Genomic DNA, 17,641 nt, shown 5'->3' with positions numbered 1-17,641 from the left:
TTATATGTGGAATAATACCAGAGTGGAAGATACCAATCCCCAAACTAAAGGCCTCTTGTCCGCCTTGCATGTTGCTGCTGGGAATAGAAATTGAATAGGTACTCTGTTGAACCATTATATCAAACCAAGTTTGAAGAACAGCTTGGAAGAAACTGCATTTAATATTGCCAAAAGGATAAGTATGTATCACTACCTCTTTGAAGTTGTGGAAGGCTGTACAAATTGTTTTCATAAGTCGTAATGTTTTGGTTAAGTTTATTAAATTTCAAAAATGCCAGTCCATCCTTTGTGGCCCTACCATTTTTTTCACAATACAAAGCAACAGCAATATCTTACTTTAAAAATTCATGGATTCCATGGTATTCTTCCAAGTGAATTGCCTGACTGTGATGTCAAAATATATTCAAGAATTTTTTGTATACATCTATAATGATTTCTGCAGAGTTTGTGATTTTTTAATCAGAAATAATTTTAACTTATCTGTTGAAATGAATAGTATAGAAACTAAAGATGTTCCTGGTGCTTTTAGGAAAAAAGTATATCTATGTTTGTACAATATCCATAATCTATTTCATTCGCTCCTATATATAATACTTTGAATTCTACATTTTTATATAATGTATAGTTTCATTAATAAATGTGTCCTTTCAGATTGCATTCCATATAGAAGAAGTTTAAGATTCCTTTTTTTCCTAGGTCCTTATATTATTTTATTTCTTTGGGATAACATGACAATGTTATCTAATTTCAAGTTTTGTAAAGATTATGCTATGTAAAGGCCTTTCTAAGGTGAAGATTTAATACACTGATGTCAAACTAACCTTTAATTCTATGAATTGCATGTATTGTTACACTTGTATTTTTGTAATCAACTTTTTAATAACTGTTTTTATATTTCTTGCATCAGAAGAATGAAAAATATGGAATACTTCACAAATTTTCATATCATCCTTGTGCAAGTGCCATGTTAATCTCTTTGGTATTGTAATTTGGGTAGACCTGCTGCTGAAGCATGTAGTACCCTCTAAATTTAAGTACTTAATGATGCAATCTTTATACAGGCATATATCCATGGTTGCCTATTTGTAACAAGGAACCCTTATTGTTCCTTAAAATGCGATTGATCTTGTTTCTCTAAAATTCTGTGTATAGTGGAAAAGCTTATATCATTTGGTCGATTGCTCATATTTACAATTTTTTTGTCAATGACTATTTTGTCGTTTTCATTTTAAATTTGATCATACTTTGAAGCCTTTAAAGCTAAGACCAAAGGTGATGGCTTTTCAAGTACTTATTTATCAACTGAGTTAGCTTTGTAGAGCTAATGGGTTCAAAGTAAGCCTTGCTTGAGAGCTACTTCTAAACTTCCGCAGCTTAAAATTTCCCAAATGAGGTCTTGCTGGGACAAATGTCTACCTGAACCTTTACCCTTCTTCCTTGTAGGAACAGACCAACCAGAATATCTTACCCTGACAGCATAGATTGTCTTACTGGAACAAAACTAATCTTAGTTACAAGGGATCATAGAGAGATTAACAGTTCAGTCATAACTGTTCAGACTAGAAGGGATTTTATCAAAATATAATTGTTTATTATACCTATCATTTCAAAAGTAGCTAAAGCCAAGAAGGTGAAAAAATTTTCATACGCATGATTACCTACTGTCCTGGCCTGTCTATCATCCAACCAAGCAGGAACTTACACTACTGACTCTCTATCACCAAATATTTCCATAGCTCCTGGAAAAGTCCATAAGTTTCTCCTCGATATTAGGCCTTAAATTGGTAATGTTTTAATCACAGTGTTTCCTCTTGCCTCTAGGCTGTAAATCTACAAATGGTAAAACTTGAAGTCTAACTCTACCAAACACTGAGGTAGAGATAATGGAATAATACTTTAAAACAGAGTTGCCTTTGATTCCCTAACCAGAACACAACAATGCAAAACAATTTTTATATTATATATACTTATATATTTTATATTTATAAATATAAAATATGTGCTGATTTTAAATTTCACACAGTGAATCTTACTAGAATTGATAATTTGACAAATATATTGACATTTATTCCAATAAATAGAATGGAATATAAATAATTAGATTTAGGATATATATTAGAATATAAAAAGTATTAATGCAATATCTTCGGTATAAACTTGTGATACGTTCTAAGTGTTCGTGGTCTTCTGAATTCACATGGTAAAATAACAGTATTGTTTTCTGCTAATCTATAACGGATTTTACTCTGATGCTCTGTTTATTGTTTTAACTCGCTGGTCCCAAAGTGTTTTTCTCCATATTTCTGAAACGTTCTTACTGATTATACCCAAATTTTGCTGATATGATGTCTAAAAGCTATTATTCTTTTGAAGGACCCACGGATCCGAGGATACCAGTTCCCAGTTATCTGTATCATCAGAAAACAAGGGCAAGACTTCTCACATAGGCCCATGCAACATGCCAACAGAAAATAATTGAAGACATCTCAATTTCTCATTTCCTATAATATTTCAGGACCCCAATTCCTTACAAGAAGTAGCAGAATTTAATTGTGAAATGGAAGGCAAGTTAAAATGAAAGATGAGACCACAAAATCAGAGAGAAAGTACTGTAATTCAAACTTTCAATTTACAGATGACCAGACCATATCAGTGAACAAAATTACAAATGAACAAGATTATTTTTAATACCCCTCTCCTAATGATTAATGAAAGATTTCAGTGCAGCCAAAAAATAGTTTCTGTAATGTTAGATCCATAAGTGGCCTACCAAGCTAGGAATACTTGATTTAGAGGTCAAATATAATTTAGAAAAACATTAATTGATAATATCCTTAGTGCTTCAAAACACTGGTACTTCAGTAAAACTAGGTTCTGTAGTATAAAAAAATGTTGTCATTCTCAAACCAAAGATAACCTATATTTAATCTCCTGAAAGTATATTCATTTTCAAATAAACTATTTAAAATCACATTTGCCAAAATAACACTTTACAAGTAGATGATAGTGACATTACAAGGTTTTCAAGTGTAGGGAGCTATTTACAATAGAGTTGATTTACGTACCCAGCACCAATAGCAAACAAGTTCAACCATTCATCAAAATGTAGAAATAGTACTCCCCACCATTTGTGTTGTTCAGTAGGTGCCTTCCAGAAATGTGTTAAATAGATCAGCCTCCCATATTTCAAACCCAAATATTAGCTAATAAAGTAAATTTTTATCACATAAGAAAGTACATTTTAAAAAGTGACTAATAGTTGCCTTATCATGTGTTGTTTTATATTTTCCCTATCTGTCTAACATAGTAAGAAATATGACTTTAAGTTTTGAATATGGGTACTGATGAGAGATGTGACAAAAATAAAATCTGTCTTTTATTTCTGTCATATTCCTCTAAGTTTTAAATTTTAGTTTTCTTCTTTTTCCAAAACTTATAGGTAGTAGAAAAAATTATCCTATGTAAAATAAAATAATCATACACCATTGTACAAAGCCATTTATAATAACTGGTAGTTAGAAATAAATTCTAAGCCATTTTTAAATTTTCTTGTTGACTAAAGATTAATCTTCCAAATGAACGCGAATAAAATCATGTCTAAGTGCTTCACATCTCCAGTCTGCAAATTGCTATTGCAGATGAATGAATTATGGAAATATAAGCTGACATCAGTTCAAGTATATGTGGGAGTGAAACTCCATGGAATGTATATAAACTTTTCAAAGTATTAACAGGCACTTTAACAGAATGACTATCAGGAAATTGAAACCAGAGAGGAACAATAGTAAAAAAATAGAATGAATGAAAAATGGAACAAGGGGCAAGTACAGCTAGTATACTCAATGTACATATGTAATGAAGGAAGTGCTAAATCTGAACTCAATCTTGGAGAAAGAGTTGGTTGACATTGATAGAAGGAGTGATTCTGATCCAGGAGCATTACACAATTTGATGGACATATTTAATTGTAAAACACTTGCACAACCTTTGAAATTCAGTTAAAAAAAAACAACAAACAAAAACACACAAAAATGACAACCAAACAGCAATCTCTAGAGAGTATGAATATGACCTCTCAAAATTTTAAGCAGTTAATGAAGGGCAGTCTTTGGAAAAGCAAACAAACTGTTCAAAGAGGGCAGTTTGGGGTAGGGAAGGATTTTGACTAGATTTAAAAAGATTGTCTAAGGTTATAAATCACCTATATCTTCTGCAAATATTTTCTTCTGCGAGTGCTCTTTGTCTGAACTGGATACTCCAGTCCTGAGTCACACTTGATAGCTTGTGAAGACAGAATGGAAGAAACAAGATCAAGAACTTATTCCTCCACTGGAGAGAAAACAGTCCTCTCTGTTTTCTCTCAATCTCCTCACTACTCCATTTTCATACTTTTAATAACGTCAAGTGATTTTGAATTATATCTTTCCTTCTTTGTTCTCACAAAGTAATTGTTCAAAATAATTCATTAAATATTATTTGCCACTATTTTCTATCATGCTGTTTACTTATTCAAGCGAGTCCATTAAACTTCCCCTTTTCATTTGGTTGCCACGAAAATCCAACAACTATGTTAATGAGGACCAACGCTAATACAAAACTTTGTCTCCAAAAATCCAGTCAAAGAACCTATAATCACAAATATTTAGCTATAATTTTTTCTTTTTCCTTTTACCTTGAAATCTTCTTGTGTCTAAAGTGCCGACAAAAATAAATATTCCAACACATTTTGGTTCAATCACTTGTAACCTCAAAGATATTTTGCTAACAAGATGCTTGGAAACCTAAGAATACTCCACTTTTATCTTCTCTCATAAAACTTTTATCTTCTCTCTTAAGCATCTCCTTAGATACAATATCAGGAACAATGAAGTTATTCTTTGCAAAATTATTTCAATAGGTTATTTTCCTCTTGGTCTTGTATTTGCTCAACAAGATGTATGGAGAAGAAGAGAGTTAAATCACCAATTCCTTGGATGATATTGTCTGTTACAAAGGACAATACTTCTATGTCCTACTTCTATGTCCTCTTCTTAGCTCTTGCCTGATTTCCAATTAATCACAGGTTCCTGTCTTCAATTCTAGTGAAGCTGAAGCACTATAATGCTTCCTCAATGCTACATCTTCATGGTTTCTCTTTGAAAACTCTTTTATTTGGAGGTGGAATTTATTTTCATGTCTTCATTCAATTTGTTCTGCATTATACTCAGCCAAATAAGCTCAGTAAAATCACATTAGGTAGCAAAAACATTAACACAATCTATATCACTATATAAAAAAGTTTTGGCCCCCTCCACTGCTGAAACCAAAACGCTTAGCTAGGGCTTCTAATAACGTGATTTCTTACCTTTTCTATTTGCTCAATTCTTTTCTGATCCCCAAACTTTTTGGCTTATGTAATAAAAGAAGTATTCACTATCTCATGTTAATAAGGATATTATATTTTTGAGCTACTTAGAAATGTGAAATCATTGAAGTATCCAATCAGATTTTTTTCTGTGTTTCAGTGCTTCACATGCAGACATTGTGGAAAGTATTAAAACAGAGAAGTGTAAACTCAATACGTTCTTTCATTGTGGAGGACACTTTCTCCCTAAATATTTTGACCCAAATAATCTTTTTAAGAGTTACTGTTTAGTAATTAAAGGTCAATTCACAAATTTTGATGTCTTATTTTTAAAAAAAAAAACTTTGAATTTAAATTCCACTACAACCTTGTTTCACACAGTAAGTGTATATTTCCTGGGTAAGGACAATTCTCATGGGAACCTACAGGATTTACAGCAAGGTTTGTGAGGTTTGTTTGTTTACTGTGAAAATGAGCCACCTTACCCACATTGCTCCCTCTCAGCTAAGTCTCCATGGATTTCTTTGCATGAAAGCCTATTTTTCCAGGCAATTTTAAAATTTCTTAATAGGCTAAGTTAAAAGTTAGAAAAATTAAAATTTACCTGTCTTAATTTTAAAACACTTTTGAAATTCTTTTATCAGAATCGCAAATTTACCAATCCTAATTCCACGTTTACCATCAAAAACAGTTAACATGTTGTTTTCAAGATATAGTATCCATCAAACCATTATTTTCCAGTGGCTTTGTTATGCATATATATGAACATATAAGCTGATGCTGAGCAAAATGAACTCCAAGATATGGAAAGACATATTTATTTGCAGTTGTTGTTTTTAATGTACTATGTGATTTCTATTTTCCTTGGGTTTTTCCACTATGGTATAACTCCTACTGTGTTTGATTTTGGTACATTTTGTGTATACATTTACCTTAATTAGGGAAGGGAAGAGAAACAACAAAATGGCAAGATAAAGGACAAAAAGCAAACCAATGCATTAGAAATACTCAGAAGACAATATGTTGGAAATGTACATTACAACTTGTGAGGGGTTTGGGTGTGAAGGAAAAATGTGAGAAAAAATGAGAGAGGGCATAACAAGTTTGAAAAGTTATGCATTCACTGCCTTACAATTGCTAACCCACTGCACATCACTTTCACATTAAAATTAAATTTAAAAAATAAGCTGTATGAAATAAAATTTCATTGTATTGGTATAGTAAATATTATTCTTTATGTAGTAACTTTTTAAAAATTCAGTACTATTTGGCATATAATTTGAATTAATTACCCCTTCTTTATCAGAGGGCCATCAACTTGAATGTTAACCAACTAGATAATTTTTTCACAATATACTTGCCAATATTTTCAAAAAAGAATAAATTAGTACTTTCTCATACTAAAACCGAAAACCATTTAATTCTATAGAAACCCATAACTTTTAAAAGTAAATTAGTTGTTAAGAGGACAAAATATGTGTGTTCTTCAAAATTCCTATGACTAATAACTACTCACTTTCAAATTCTCAACATTCCATACCTGAGAGATTCAAAATAGTACCTGTTTGCATGTTATGTAATTCTGCAATAGATGCATTTTCCAATGGGGTGTTACAGATTGAGAAGTGAACAGAAAAATAGCCACATTCTGGTATAGGATAAAACTATAAAGCATCGGTTATAATTAATTCTTCAAGAGTAAGCAATTTATCAGATTAAGCTATTATTTCTATGACCATCAATCCCAAAATTTATGCCATAAAGTCATCCTAGACCAACAGTTTCCAACTTGTAGGGTGAACCTCAAAATTCCCTTAATTCACATTACAAATAGCTTATCTTTATTGGGGAAAATATTACACCTTGCTAATGTGATGCCCTCCGTGTTCTGGAAAGAACACCACAACATACTGGGTTGCATCATTTTTCCTCCACTGGTATTCTTGCAAATATTATTTATATTTATACTTTTTTACTATCATAGATATTCAGGATGCTAAGATTGGAAGATTACAGTTCAAAGCCCACCCAGGCAGGAAGGATCCCTAGATTCTTATCTCCAATAAACTTCTCAGCAAAAGCCAGACACAAGTGGTACTGAGGTTGAAGTGGTAAGGCACAAGCCTTGAGCTTAACAGGCTCAGAGACAGTGTCCAGGTCCAGAGTTCAAGCCCTATGACAAAGCAATAAAACAAAAAAAATAAAAACAAACCCAAATCCTAGCATTTTTCTCACTGTATACAGAGGCACGTAATTAAGGAAATTGCTTCCTGTGTTACATACAGGTAGAAGAAAAAAGATGTCACACAATTATTCTCTTCATACTATGTTATATTAAAGCCTCAAAAATTGCTTTTTCTAAATTTATAAATTAATATCATCAATTTCTTGGCAACTCGGTCTAAATTATTCACATTATCATTTTCTACAGGAACAGTTAGAATTATTTATTAACTGACTTCTCCTTATAACTCACTTGAAACAATATGCTAGGTAAATAGAATGAAAGAAACATCTGTAAATTTGTCAATTAAACCCTCTACCTCAAAAGAATTTTGTAGTATCCTATAGAATATGAAATTACAAACGAAACCAAAATATTTTTTGAAGTCTAAACTCCAATTTAGCAAGATCTATAAAGACCTACATTAGGTGATCTTTGCTATTGCTCCAGGCTTAAGCTTTTGTAATCCTTCATCCTTTCCTTGGAATCTAACAGAATGATGATTACTTACTTTTGCAAATTTTGGATGGGAATCATGAACCAATTTGCATCTAGGAATGTTCTGTAATGAAGAGCGTATTTAAAACACAACTGAGGAGGGGCTGGGAAGGTGGCTTAGTGGTAGAGCACTTACCTCGAATGCATGAGGCCCTGGGTTCAATTCCTCAGCACAACATAAGCAAAAAGAAAAAATGCTGGATGTGGCGCTGTTGCTCAAGTGGTAGAGCGCTAGACTTGAGCTGAAGAGATGAGGCACAGTGCCCAGGCCCAGAGTTCAGGCCCCACAACCGGAACCAAAAAAAAAAAATTTTAAAAAAGAGTTAAAAAAATAAAAAAATAAAATAAAACACAATTGGGGATTCTATACCAGTTGTATTTCAATAGAAAACTTGGCTTTTCAAAACATAATGAAAAAATTAGTCCAAATTTCCAACTGTGTATTCCATTCTTGTTTGGTTTGTTTTATTAAGACAAAATTATACTACCTGGTCCAGGGAAGGTATCAGTAGTAATTCCAGTCTCTAATCTCCTGTCAGTTTGAGTGCTAGAATTCAAGGCTTGTATCACATTGCCCCACCATAGTTTCTTGGTTTATTTATTTATCTGTTTGTTTATTTATTTTTGGGTCCGGTAATGGGGCCTGAAATTTGGGCCTTGATGCTGTCCCTCAGCTCTTCAGCTCAAGGCTAGTGCTCTACCACTTGAGCCACAGAGCCACTTTCGGCTTTTTTCTTTTTGCTTATGTGGTGCTGAGGAATCAAACCCAGGGCTTCATGCATGCGAGGCAAGCACTCTACCACTGAGCCACCTTCCCAGCCCCTTCTTGGTTTATTTAATCTAGATACAGACTATCAATTCTGAACTTCACCAGTGATATTATCCACTAGACTTTTCAGACTGTTCATGCACTATTTTCAAAGATATTCTAACATTTGACACAGGGTATGAACATTTTCAAATGCACCTGCCGGGTCTCTGATTCATTCCTCCATGGATCCTATCCCTTTAATATTGATTACTTGACTCTCTTACTATCTCTGGTCCCTACTTATGTAATATTCTCAAACTTTTTTGAAGAAAGTTCACTTTAGGATTTTCTAATTTTAAAAATTATCACTTGATTCTAGTCTCACTCAGGACATACTTTCTATTGTTTTCTAACTTTTCTACGTATTCTGATAGTTGCTTCATTTGTGTATATGTGTGTGCACATATAAGTGCCTTTGTGTGTATGTGTATGTTTATATGTATGTATGCAAAAGCCTCAAGCTCTTATTCATCATTCTTGCTCATGACTGTTATTCCATCACCTGAGCCATTCTTCCAATCTAGCTTTTGGCTGGTTAATTATAGATAGTGTCTCAAACACTGTTCTGCCCAGGCTGGATGCAATCTGAACTTCCCAGACTCCTTTACATACTTAGGTTTCATTTATCCAGTAGAAACAACTTTTAAACTACAAACATTTTTGTGAGTGTAAAGTCTAAGCTGTAGCCCAGATTTTTAACTCAAGAATTCATATAAAGATAGATGAATATACACAATACATATGCTGAATGTACACTGTTAGAAATGTGATCCTAAGCTGGGTGGTGGTGAGATCTGAGTATTGGGGTTCAAATCCAGCCCAGGTAGGAAAGTCCAGGAGACTCTTTTCTCCAATTTACTGCAAGAAAACTGGAAGCCTCACTGTGGCTAAAGTGGTAGAGCATTAGCCTTGAGCGGAATAGCAGAGGGACAGTGCCCAGGCCCAGAATTCAAGTGCCAAGACCACCACCAACAAAAAAATATATAAGTAAAGGAAAGAAAAAAATGTGATCTTATCCACCAGTTGATGGCTAGTATAATCCCTACTCTCTCAAGATGGAATTTTTTCCTTATTAAATCCAGGCTCTTATATCTGACTTGCATTGGAAACAGAATTATTCTTCCATTCTAATTTCTACAAAGTTGTGTCATTAGCAAGCGTGATTAGGAAGGGAGTGGCCTCATACTTCGTGTTCCACATAGGAGTAATGCTTTCTCTATATCACTTTCATAAATCTACATACTGGACTTGGCTTTATTGTTTCAATGTGGTCTTATTTGTAGAGTCTTCTATAGTGTATTGAACCCTTATACTTAAACACAGAATTTCTCTTTCTCTTATTATTGCTATAGTTAACACGAGTTAACAAATTCATGTACACTTGGGAAATAATGTGCAGCACATATACTCACAAAAAAATGATCTAGGAACCTTCTTCCTCTTTAAAATTCGCCTCAATTTACAGAGAATTTACAAAGTTTGAATTCAATATACTCATGCATAATGTATTTATAAAAAATATAAATTTTATATTTTCTCTTTACTAAGTTGTCTCTGAAATACGTGTTACATCAGGTCCAAATGTGTTCTTGTGTTATTTCGGTGAAGCCAGAAATCATTCATTATACCTCAAGCAGCACCATAGATTGTTCCTGGAAGTAACTGTTACTGGATATGGAAACTGATCCCAGTAGAGGAATGGAACATAGAGGATTGACAAAGTTCAAGTTAAATTGTGCTTTCCTTTTTACTGTAAAAGAAGAGAATCCGAAGGCTTGAAGGAAACTCTGTCCCTGACTTTTTCTAGTGTGTTTTTACTTATATATAATTTTTCTGTAAACTTGTAGTTGAGAGTATTACAAAAAGATAAAATGTGCCATTTGATGGCCAGCATAGAACAAAAAGAAATAACGTTGTTGTAAATATGTTCTTCTGCTGGGGCTGGGAAGTTGGCTCTGTGGTAGAGCACTTGCCTTGCATGCCTGAGGCCCTGGGTTAGGTTCCTCAGCACCACATAAGCAAAAATAAGCCAGAAGTGGTGCTGTGGCTCAAGTGGTAGAGCGCTAGCCTTGAGTTGAAGAGCTGAGGTAAAGCGCCCAGGCCCAGAGTTCAGGCCCAAGACTGGACCCCCCAAAAAATTCTACTGCTATAGTGTTTTTTGCATGGATATTTCACCCCTGAGATGATTCTTTTGTTGCAGAAGTCAGTTATGAATTACTTTAGTTTGGTCCTGAGTTCTCCAGAGCAGTAAGGATTCCAAAAAAGCATCCAGTGTATATGATCAGCAAAAGGAGCCACTTCTCAGACCAATACTCCTTTAAGGAGGGTCCCAATGAAATATCTGGTTTTTTGTTTGCTTTTGTGTTTAGCTTGTGTTGGTTCTGGGGCTTGAACCTAGAGGCTGAACCCTGTCCCTGAACAGTTTTCTTTTCTGCTCACCTACCCCCAAAGCTAGTACTCTACTGCTTGAACCAAAATTCCACTTCTGGCTTTTTTGCTGTGTAATTACAAATAAGAGTTTGGCAGAATCTCCTACCTGGTTTGGCTTTAAACTAAGACAGTAAGAAAGCCAAGTGACATCAACTGTATAGACTTCTCTTTTCAAATGAGAAATATTAGATGAAGTTTATTGTAAAGCTAATATTTTACAATTTTTTCTTTATTATTGTGAGCATACCATACAGAGGAGTTACAATTACATGGGCAAGATAACGAGTACATTTCTTATCAATCATTGTTGCCTCCTCTTTGTTTCCCCTTCCCATCCCTTCCCATATTCCCCCCTCCCCATACCCGATCCTCCCGCCCACCAACGTTGTAAAGTTCGTTTTTCAACATAACGATTTGTACATCTCATTGTTGAAATGGGTCCACCTGTATCCCTAGTTAAATGATTTGATTTTAGAGCATATGTCCAGAAAAGAATCCATAACATAACTCAGCAAAAGTAGGTGCACTGAATCATTTTGGAATTTTTTTGTTTGGGAAGATTATTGAACTTGTCATTCCTTTTGGGGAAACTTAAAGTTATATTTCACCTTTTTTGTTGGTTGTGGGCCTTGAACTCGGATCCTGGGTGCTAAGCTAGAGCACCACCTCCGGGTTTCTGGTGGTTAATTGAAGGTTAGGGTCTCGTGGACTTTCCTGTCCAGGCTGGCTTTGAACCACAATCTTCTGGTCTCAACCTCCTGAGTAGCTAGGATTACAGGAGTAAACCAACTCCTGCTCATATTTGCATTTATGTGTACTGAATGACACTGTGTAGACAAAGAATGGAAATTTTAACCAAATGATATTGCAGCATTTCAGAAAAATTGAAGTAGCAATAAATATGTCCTCTTTTCCATTTTGTTACGTTAATGACTGATGATTTTTGGGACCCTTTCATTAGCATCCTCTGCCATCTGTATAGGTGTATTTAGTATCAGGAAATGTTCATAGAGAAATATAGAAAGAATAAGATTTTTAGAAAGCAAAGGAGATAAGGTATGAAAGAATAGCATAGAAGGAGATACATTTATCACACAGAGATTAAGAGCTAGCCTAAGAGATTTAGAATGCTAAAGGCAATGAGGAACAGCCTAGCTGACAACTAGTTCTACAATAACCAAAAATGGTTCTCAAGAACAGTTTCTGGTATACCTTAATTACTATCATTTATTCCTTCTATCTGGAGTTATATACTCCTTATTTTCTTTCACAACTATTAATTAGCCTCTGCATTTTTGGTGCCATAATTGACCAAAAAGATTTCAAAATCACACATAGCCTACCATTCTCTTTGTGATTAGCAGTGACGACACAAATCCAGGAATGGTTGAATTTCCAGAATTAAACGTTACCTGACATCTAAGCACATCCCTGGCATTAATTGCTGTGACTTAATGAACAAGACTTTTTTCAACACAGTGTCCTAATATAAGTAAAGTACATGAATTAGGAACTGTTGTCAGGTGTCAGTATGGAAGGAGCAATTATATATTCCAAGTGTGGGTTATTTATTTTGCATTTACTAACTGAATGTTTTTGTTTTGTTTTGATTTGATTTGTTTTTGTTCTTTTTGCCAGTCGAGGGGCATAAACTCAGGGGTAGGGAATATTCCTTAGCTTTTTTTTTCTTGCTCAATGCTAGCTCTCTATCATTTGAGGCACAACACCACTTCCAGTGGTTTTGTGTATGTGTGTGTGTGTAACTAAGGAATTGAACCCAGGGTTTCATGGATGCTAGGAAATCACCGTACCATGAAGCCACATTAACAGATCCCTAAATAACTTTCTTAAGATTGCATTACATTTTCATTCTGTAACTACGTATCATAATTTTGGCCAGGTGCTAGAAAATGATGTAGAAAGCAATACAATACAATAAGTCTAGTAAGGCTGGATGGACAATGAATAACTGTTACGGTCTAGCCAGATAACAGAAGGGCTTATCTCATGGAGCTGTTTCAACAAGCTGATGCGACAGCTCCTGACCCACAGCCAACCTCCAGAATGAGAGGACCAACCTTGGGTTCCAGCCACATGGGGATGCTGGGCCCCCTCCTCCAGCACCCATGTGACCAGTTCTTGTGAAAGAGAGAGAGAGAGAAAAAGTCAGAATTACAATTAAGTCTGGTGCCAGTGGCTCAGAATTCTAATCCTAACTACACAGGAACCTGAGATATGAGGATCATGGTTCATAACCAGCCCAGGCAGGAACGTCTGTGAGAATCTTATCTCCAAAGAACCACCAGAAAATCAAAAGTAGTGTTGTGGGTTCAAGTGGTAGAACACTAGCCTTTTGCTGAGGCTTTTGGGAACATCGCCCATGCCTAGAGTTCTAGCTCCACGACTGACAAGAAGTGGACTTCCTACCACAAGAAGCAGACTGAATGGCACCCATTGTCCTACAGAGCATGGTAGCAAAGTCAGGCAGAGCTTCCTTTGAAGTTGAAGTCATAAGTAGGTCACCTGGCTTCTCTCTGCCTTGGAATCTCCAGCTGCAAAACTCAACACAGTGAAGGATCCGCTTCCTCATGGGGTTAGGGTAATGATGAGAGAGAGCCATGTTTGTTTCATAATCCCACATCTGTTGCACAATTAATAACAGGCCCCGCCTGAGCCCTTTCCGGCTATCTTCCTGTCATTTCCTCACAGAATTGCCGAGAACCTTATCTGAAGACTACTCCCTCTGTTCCTAGCCATGCTCCAGAGATCCCTCTGTATAAACCCCTTGTTTCCTCACAATTGTCCTGTGAGGAGAATGAGGTCTGATTGTTACGAACCTACCCAGAGCTTCACCTGTGGTCAAGAATCGTCTCCTGTGATTTTTCTGCCTGCTCAAACTGACTTAAGAAACCATTCATGCCACAGGAAAATCAAACACAAGTAGTCTAGAGTCTCCAACAAGAGACAGGTTAAGAACACAAGGAAGATACAGGATCTTCCCATCCCCCACAAAAAAATCAAAGAACTCTTTTTTTGTACCTTTTATAATTTTTTTCTAAAAGTTGTTTTTTAATTTTTAATTTTTTACTTTAATTTTTTTCTTCCTCTCATAATTTTTATTTTAGGGGTATATGTGTGGGTACTTATTTATCTCTTTTCAGAAACATTGAAGTAATACCTTGCATTCTCTCAGGCCACAAGGGTAAAAAATTAAAACTCAACAGGAAAAGCCACCAGAGAAAATCCTGTAACACACTGGAACAACACACTGCTGAATCACGAGTGGGTCATAGAAAAGATTAGAAAAGAAATTCAAATGTTGATGAACACACAAATTACCAGCTCCTTTGGGACACAGCAAAGGCAGTACTCACAGGAAAGTTTACAGCTCTGAGTTCATACATCAACAAATTGGAGAAATCTGAAACCAACCATTTAATGAGACATCTGAGTCTCCTTGAAAAAGAGCAGCAAGATGATCCGCAATCCAGTAGATGGTAAGAAATAATTAAAATTAAATCATAATTAAATGAATTAGAATCCAAAAAAATCATAGAAAGAATCAACAAAATAAAGATTTGTTACTTCCAAAATATTAACAAAATTGACAGACTCTTAGCAAATCTTATAAGAAAAAGAAAAGAACACACCCAAATAAATAAACTCAGAGATGAGAATGGAAACATCACCACAGAAACAACCAAGATTCAGAACATTATAAGGGAATACTTCTCAAAACTTTATGCTAATAAGTTTGAGAAGTTGGCAAAAATGGACCTTTTCCTAGCAAATATTGACATGCCAAAACTAAACCAAGATGAGTTATACCATCTTAACAGGCCCATATCAAGCATTGAAATAGAAACATCAATAACACACCTCCCATCTAAGAAAAGCCCAGGACCAGATGGTTTTACAGCATAATTCTATAAGCCCTTAAAAACACAGCTCACACCAATACTCCTCCAAATCTTCAATGAAATTGAAAGAGAAAGTTCACTACTGAACTCATTCTATGAAGCCTTAATAACCCTCATGCCCAAACCAGGCAGGGACACATCACAGAAAAATAACTATAGACCCATTTATTTGATGAACATTGATGCAAAACTTCTCAACAAAATGTTGGCCAATCAAATTGAACAATTCATCCAAAAAATTCTACACCATGATCAAACAGGATTCATTTCAGGGATGCAAAGCTGGGTCAATATACGCAAATCAATTAATATAATTCATCACATCAACAGGAGCAAAGATAAGAAACACCTGTTTATCTCAATAGATGCAGAAAAAGCATTTGACAAGATCCAATGCCCCTTTATGATGATGGTTCTGGAAAAATTAGGAATCCATGGAACTTTGCTCAATACAATAAAGACTATATATGACAAACCTACAGCCAGCATTATACTTAATGGTGAAAAAGTAAAGCCATTTCCTCTTAACTCAGGAACGAAACAAGAAGGTCCACTCTCTCCACTTCTCTTCAATTTAGTATTAGAATGCCTAGCTACAGGAATAAGACAAGATGCAAACGTAAAGGGGATCCAAATAGGGAAAGAAGAAGTAAAACTCTACGTCTTTGCAGATGTCATGATCTTGTATTTAAGGAATCCAATAGACTCCACTCCCAAATTACTCAAGCTGATTCAAAACTTTGTCAAAGTAGTAGGGTATAAAATTAACCCCTCAACAATGAGAAAAGTGTGGCTGAAATTAGGAAAGCATCTCCATTCGTAATAGCCCCACAAAAAATAAAATACCTAGGAAATAACTTAACCAAAGAAGTGAAGGAACTCTATGATGAAAAATTTAAAAACCTGAAAAAGGAAATCAAAAGAGATCTTAGAAAGTGCCAAAAACTCCCATGCTCATGGATTGGAAAGATCAACATCGTGAAAATTGCAATCCTTCACAAGGCTCTCTACAAATTCAGTGCGATACCTATCAATATTCCAACCTCATTTTTCAAGGAAATAGAAGAGGCAAACCAATAATTCATAGAGGACAATAAAAGACTCCGAATAGCAAAAGGATCCTCAACAGAAAAAAACTGTGCTGGAGGAATATCATACCAAATTTCAAACTCTACTACAAAGCAATTGTAATCAAAACAGCTTAGTACTGGCATAAGAATAGACTTCAGGACCAATGGAATAGAATTGAAAACCCAGAAATGAACCTACAGACATATAGCCAACTACTCTTCCATAAGGGAGCTAAAATAATAGAATGGAAGAAAGACAGCCTCTTCAGTAAATGGTGCTGGCAAAATTGCTTAACTACTTGTAGAAAACTAAAGCTAGATCCTTATATATCACCCTGCACCAGAATCAACTCCAAATGGATCAAAGACCTCGGAGTCAAAGCAGACACTCTGAAAACATTACAGGATGGAATAGGAGAAACCCTTGGTCTCCTTGGCACAGGTTGAATTTTTTTTAATAGAGACCCAGAAACACAAGAAATCAAAGAAAGTTTGGACAAATGGGATTCCACGAAGTTGCAGAGCTTCTGCATGGCAAAGGACATAGCTAGCAAGATCAATAGAAAGCCCACGGATTGGGAGAAAATCTTCACAAGCCATACTAGAGACAAGGGTCTCATATCTAAAATATACTTGGAAAACAAAAAATTAAATCCCCCAACAACAAATCCTCAAAGAAACTGCCCAATAAATAAGGCTAAAGCCTTAAAGAGAAACTTCACTGAAGAAGAAAGAAGGATGGCCAATAGACGAATGAAGACATGCTCAACCTCTCTAGCCATAAAAGAAATGCAAATCAAAACAACATTGAGATACCACCTCACCCCAGTTAGAATGGCTATACTGAAGAACTCTGATAACAGATTCTGGAGGGGATGTGGACAGAAGGGAACTTTACTTCATTGTTGGTGGGAGTGTAAATTTGTTCAACCACTTTTGAAAGCTTTATGGAGGTTCCTCAAAGCACTCAACATAGAGCTCCCCTTTGATCCAACAATCGCACTTTTGGGCACTTACCCAAATGTTTACAAAGAAGACCACACTAAAGCTACCAGCACAACTATGTTTATTGCAGCCTTTTTTACCATAACTAAGATATGGAAGCAACCCAGATGCCCTTCGGTAGATGAATGGATCAAAAAAAATGGGTTATATATACACAATTGAATTCTATGCCTGCATCAGAATGAATGACATTGCTCTATTTGTTAGGAAATGGAAAGACTTGGAAAAAATTATATTAAGTGAAGTAAGCCAGAACCAACGAAACATAGGTCCCATGTTTTCCCTTATCTGCAATAACTAGTATATATCTGAGTCAAGCATAAAAGTTCAGATAAATTC

General features: G+C 35.2%; 1 pseudogene; it reads right to left on the bottom strand.

The window, feature by feature from the left end:
• Positions 1-914: 914 nt before the first annotated feature.
• LOC138828823 (U6 spliceosomal RNA) lies at positions 915-1,014 on the bottom strand (annotated as a pseudogene).
• Between the last annotated feature and the right edge of the window lie 16,627 nt (positions 1,015-17,641).

Source organism: Dipodomys merriami, unplaced genomic scaffold (genome assembly GCF_024711535.1).
Source record: "Dipodomys merriami isolate MVZ:Mamm:240054 unplaced genomic scaffold, mDipMer1.0.p SCAF_165, whole genome shotgun sequence".
Classification (NCBI taxonomy): Eukaryota; Metazoa; Chordata; class Mammalia; order Rodentia; family Heteromyidae; genus Dipodomys; species Dipodomys merriami.
The sequence above is the reverse complement of the archived record's forward strand: the minus strand, read 5'-3'. Positions and strand labels throughout refer to the sequence as shown.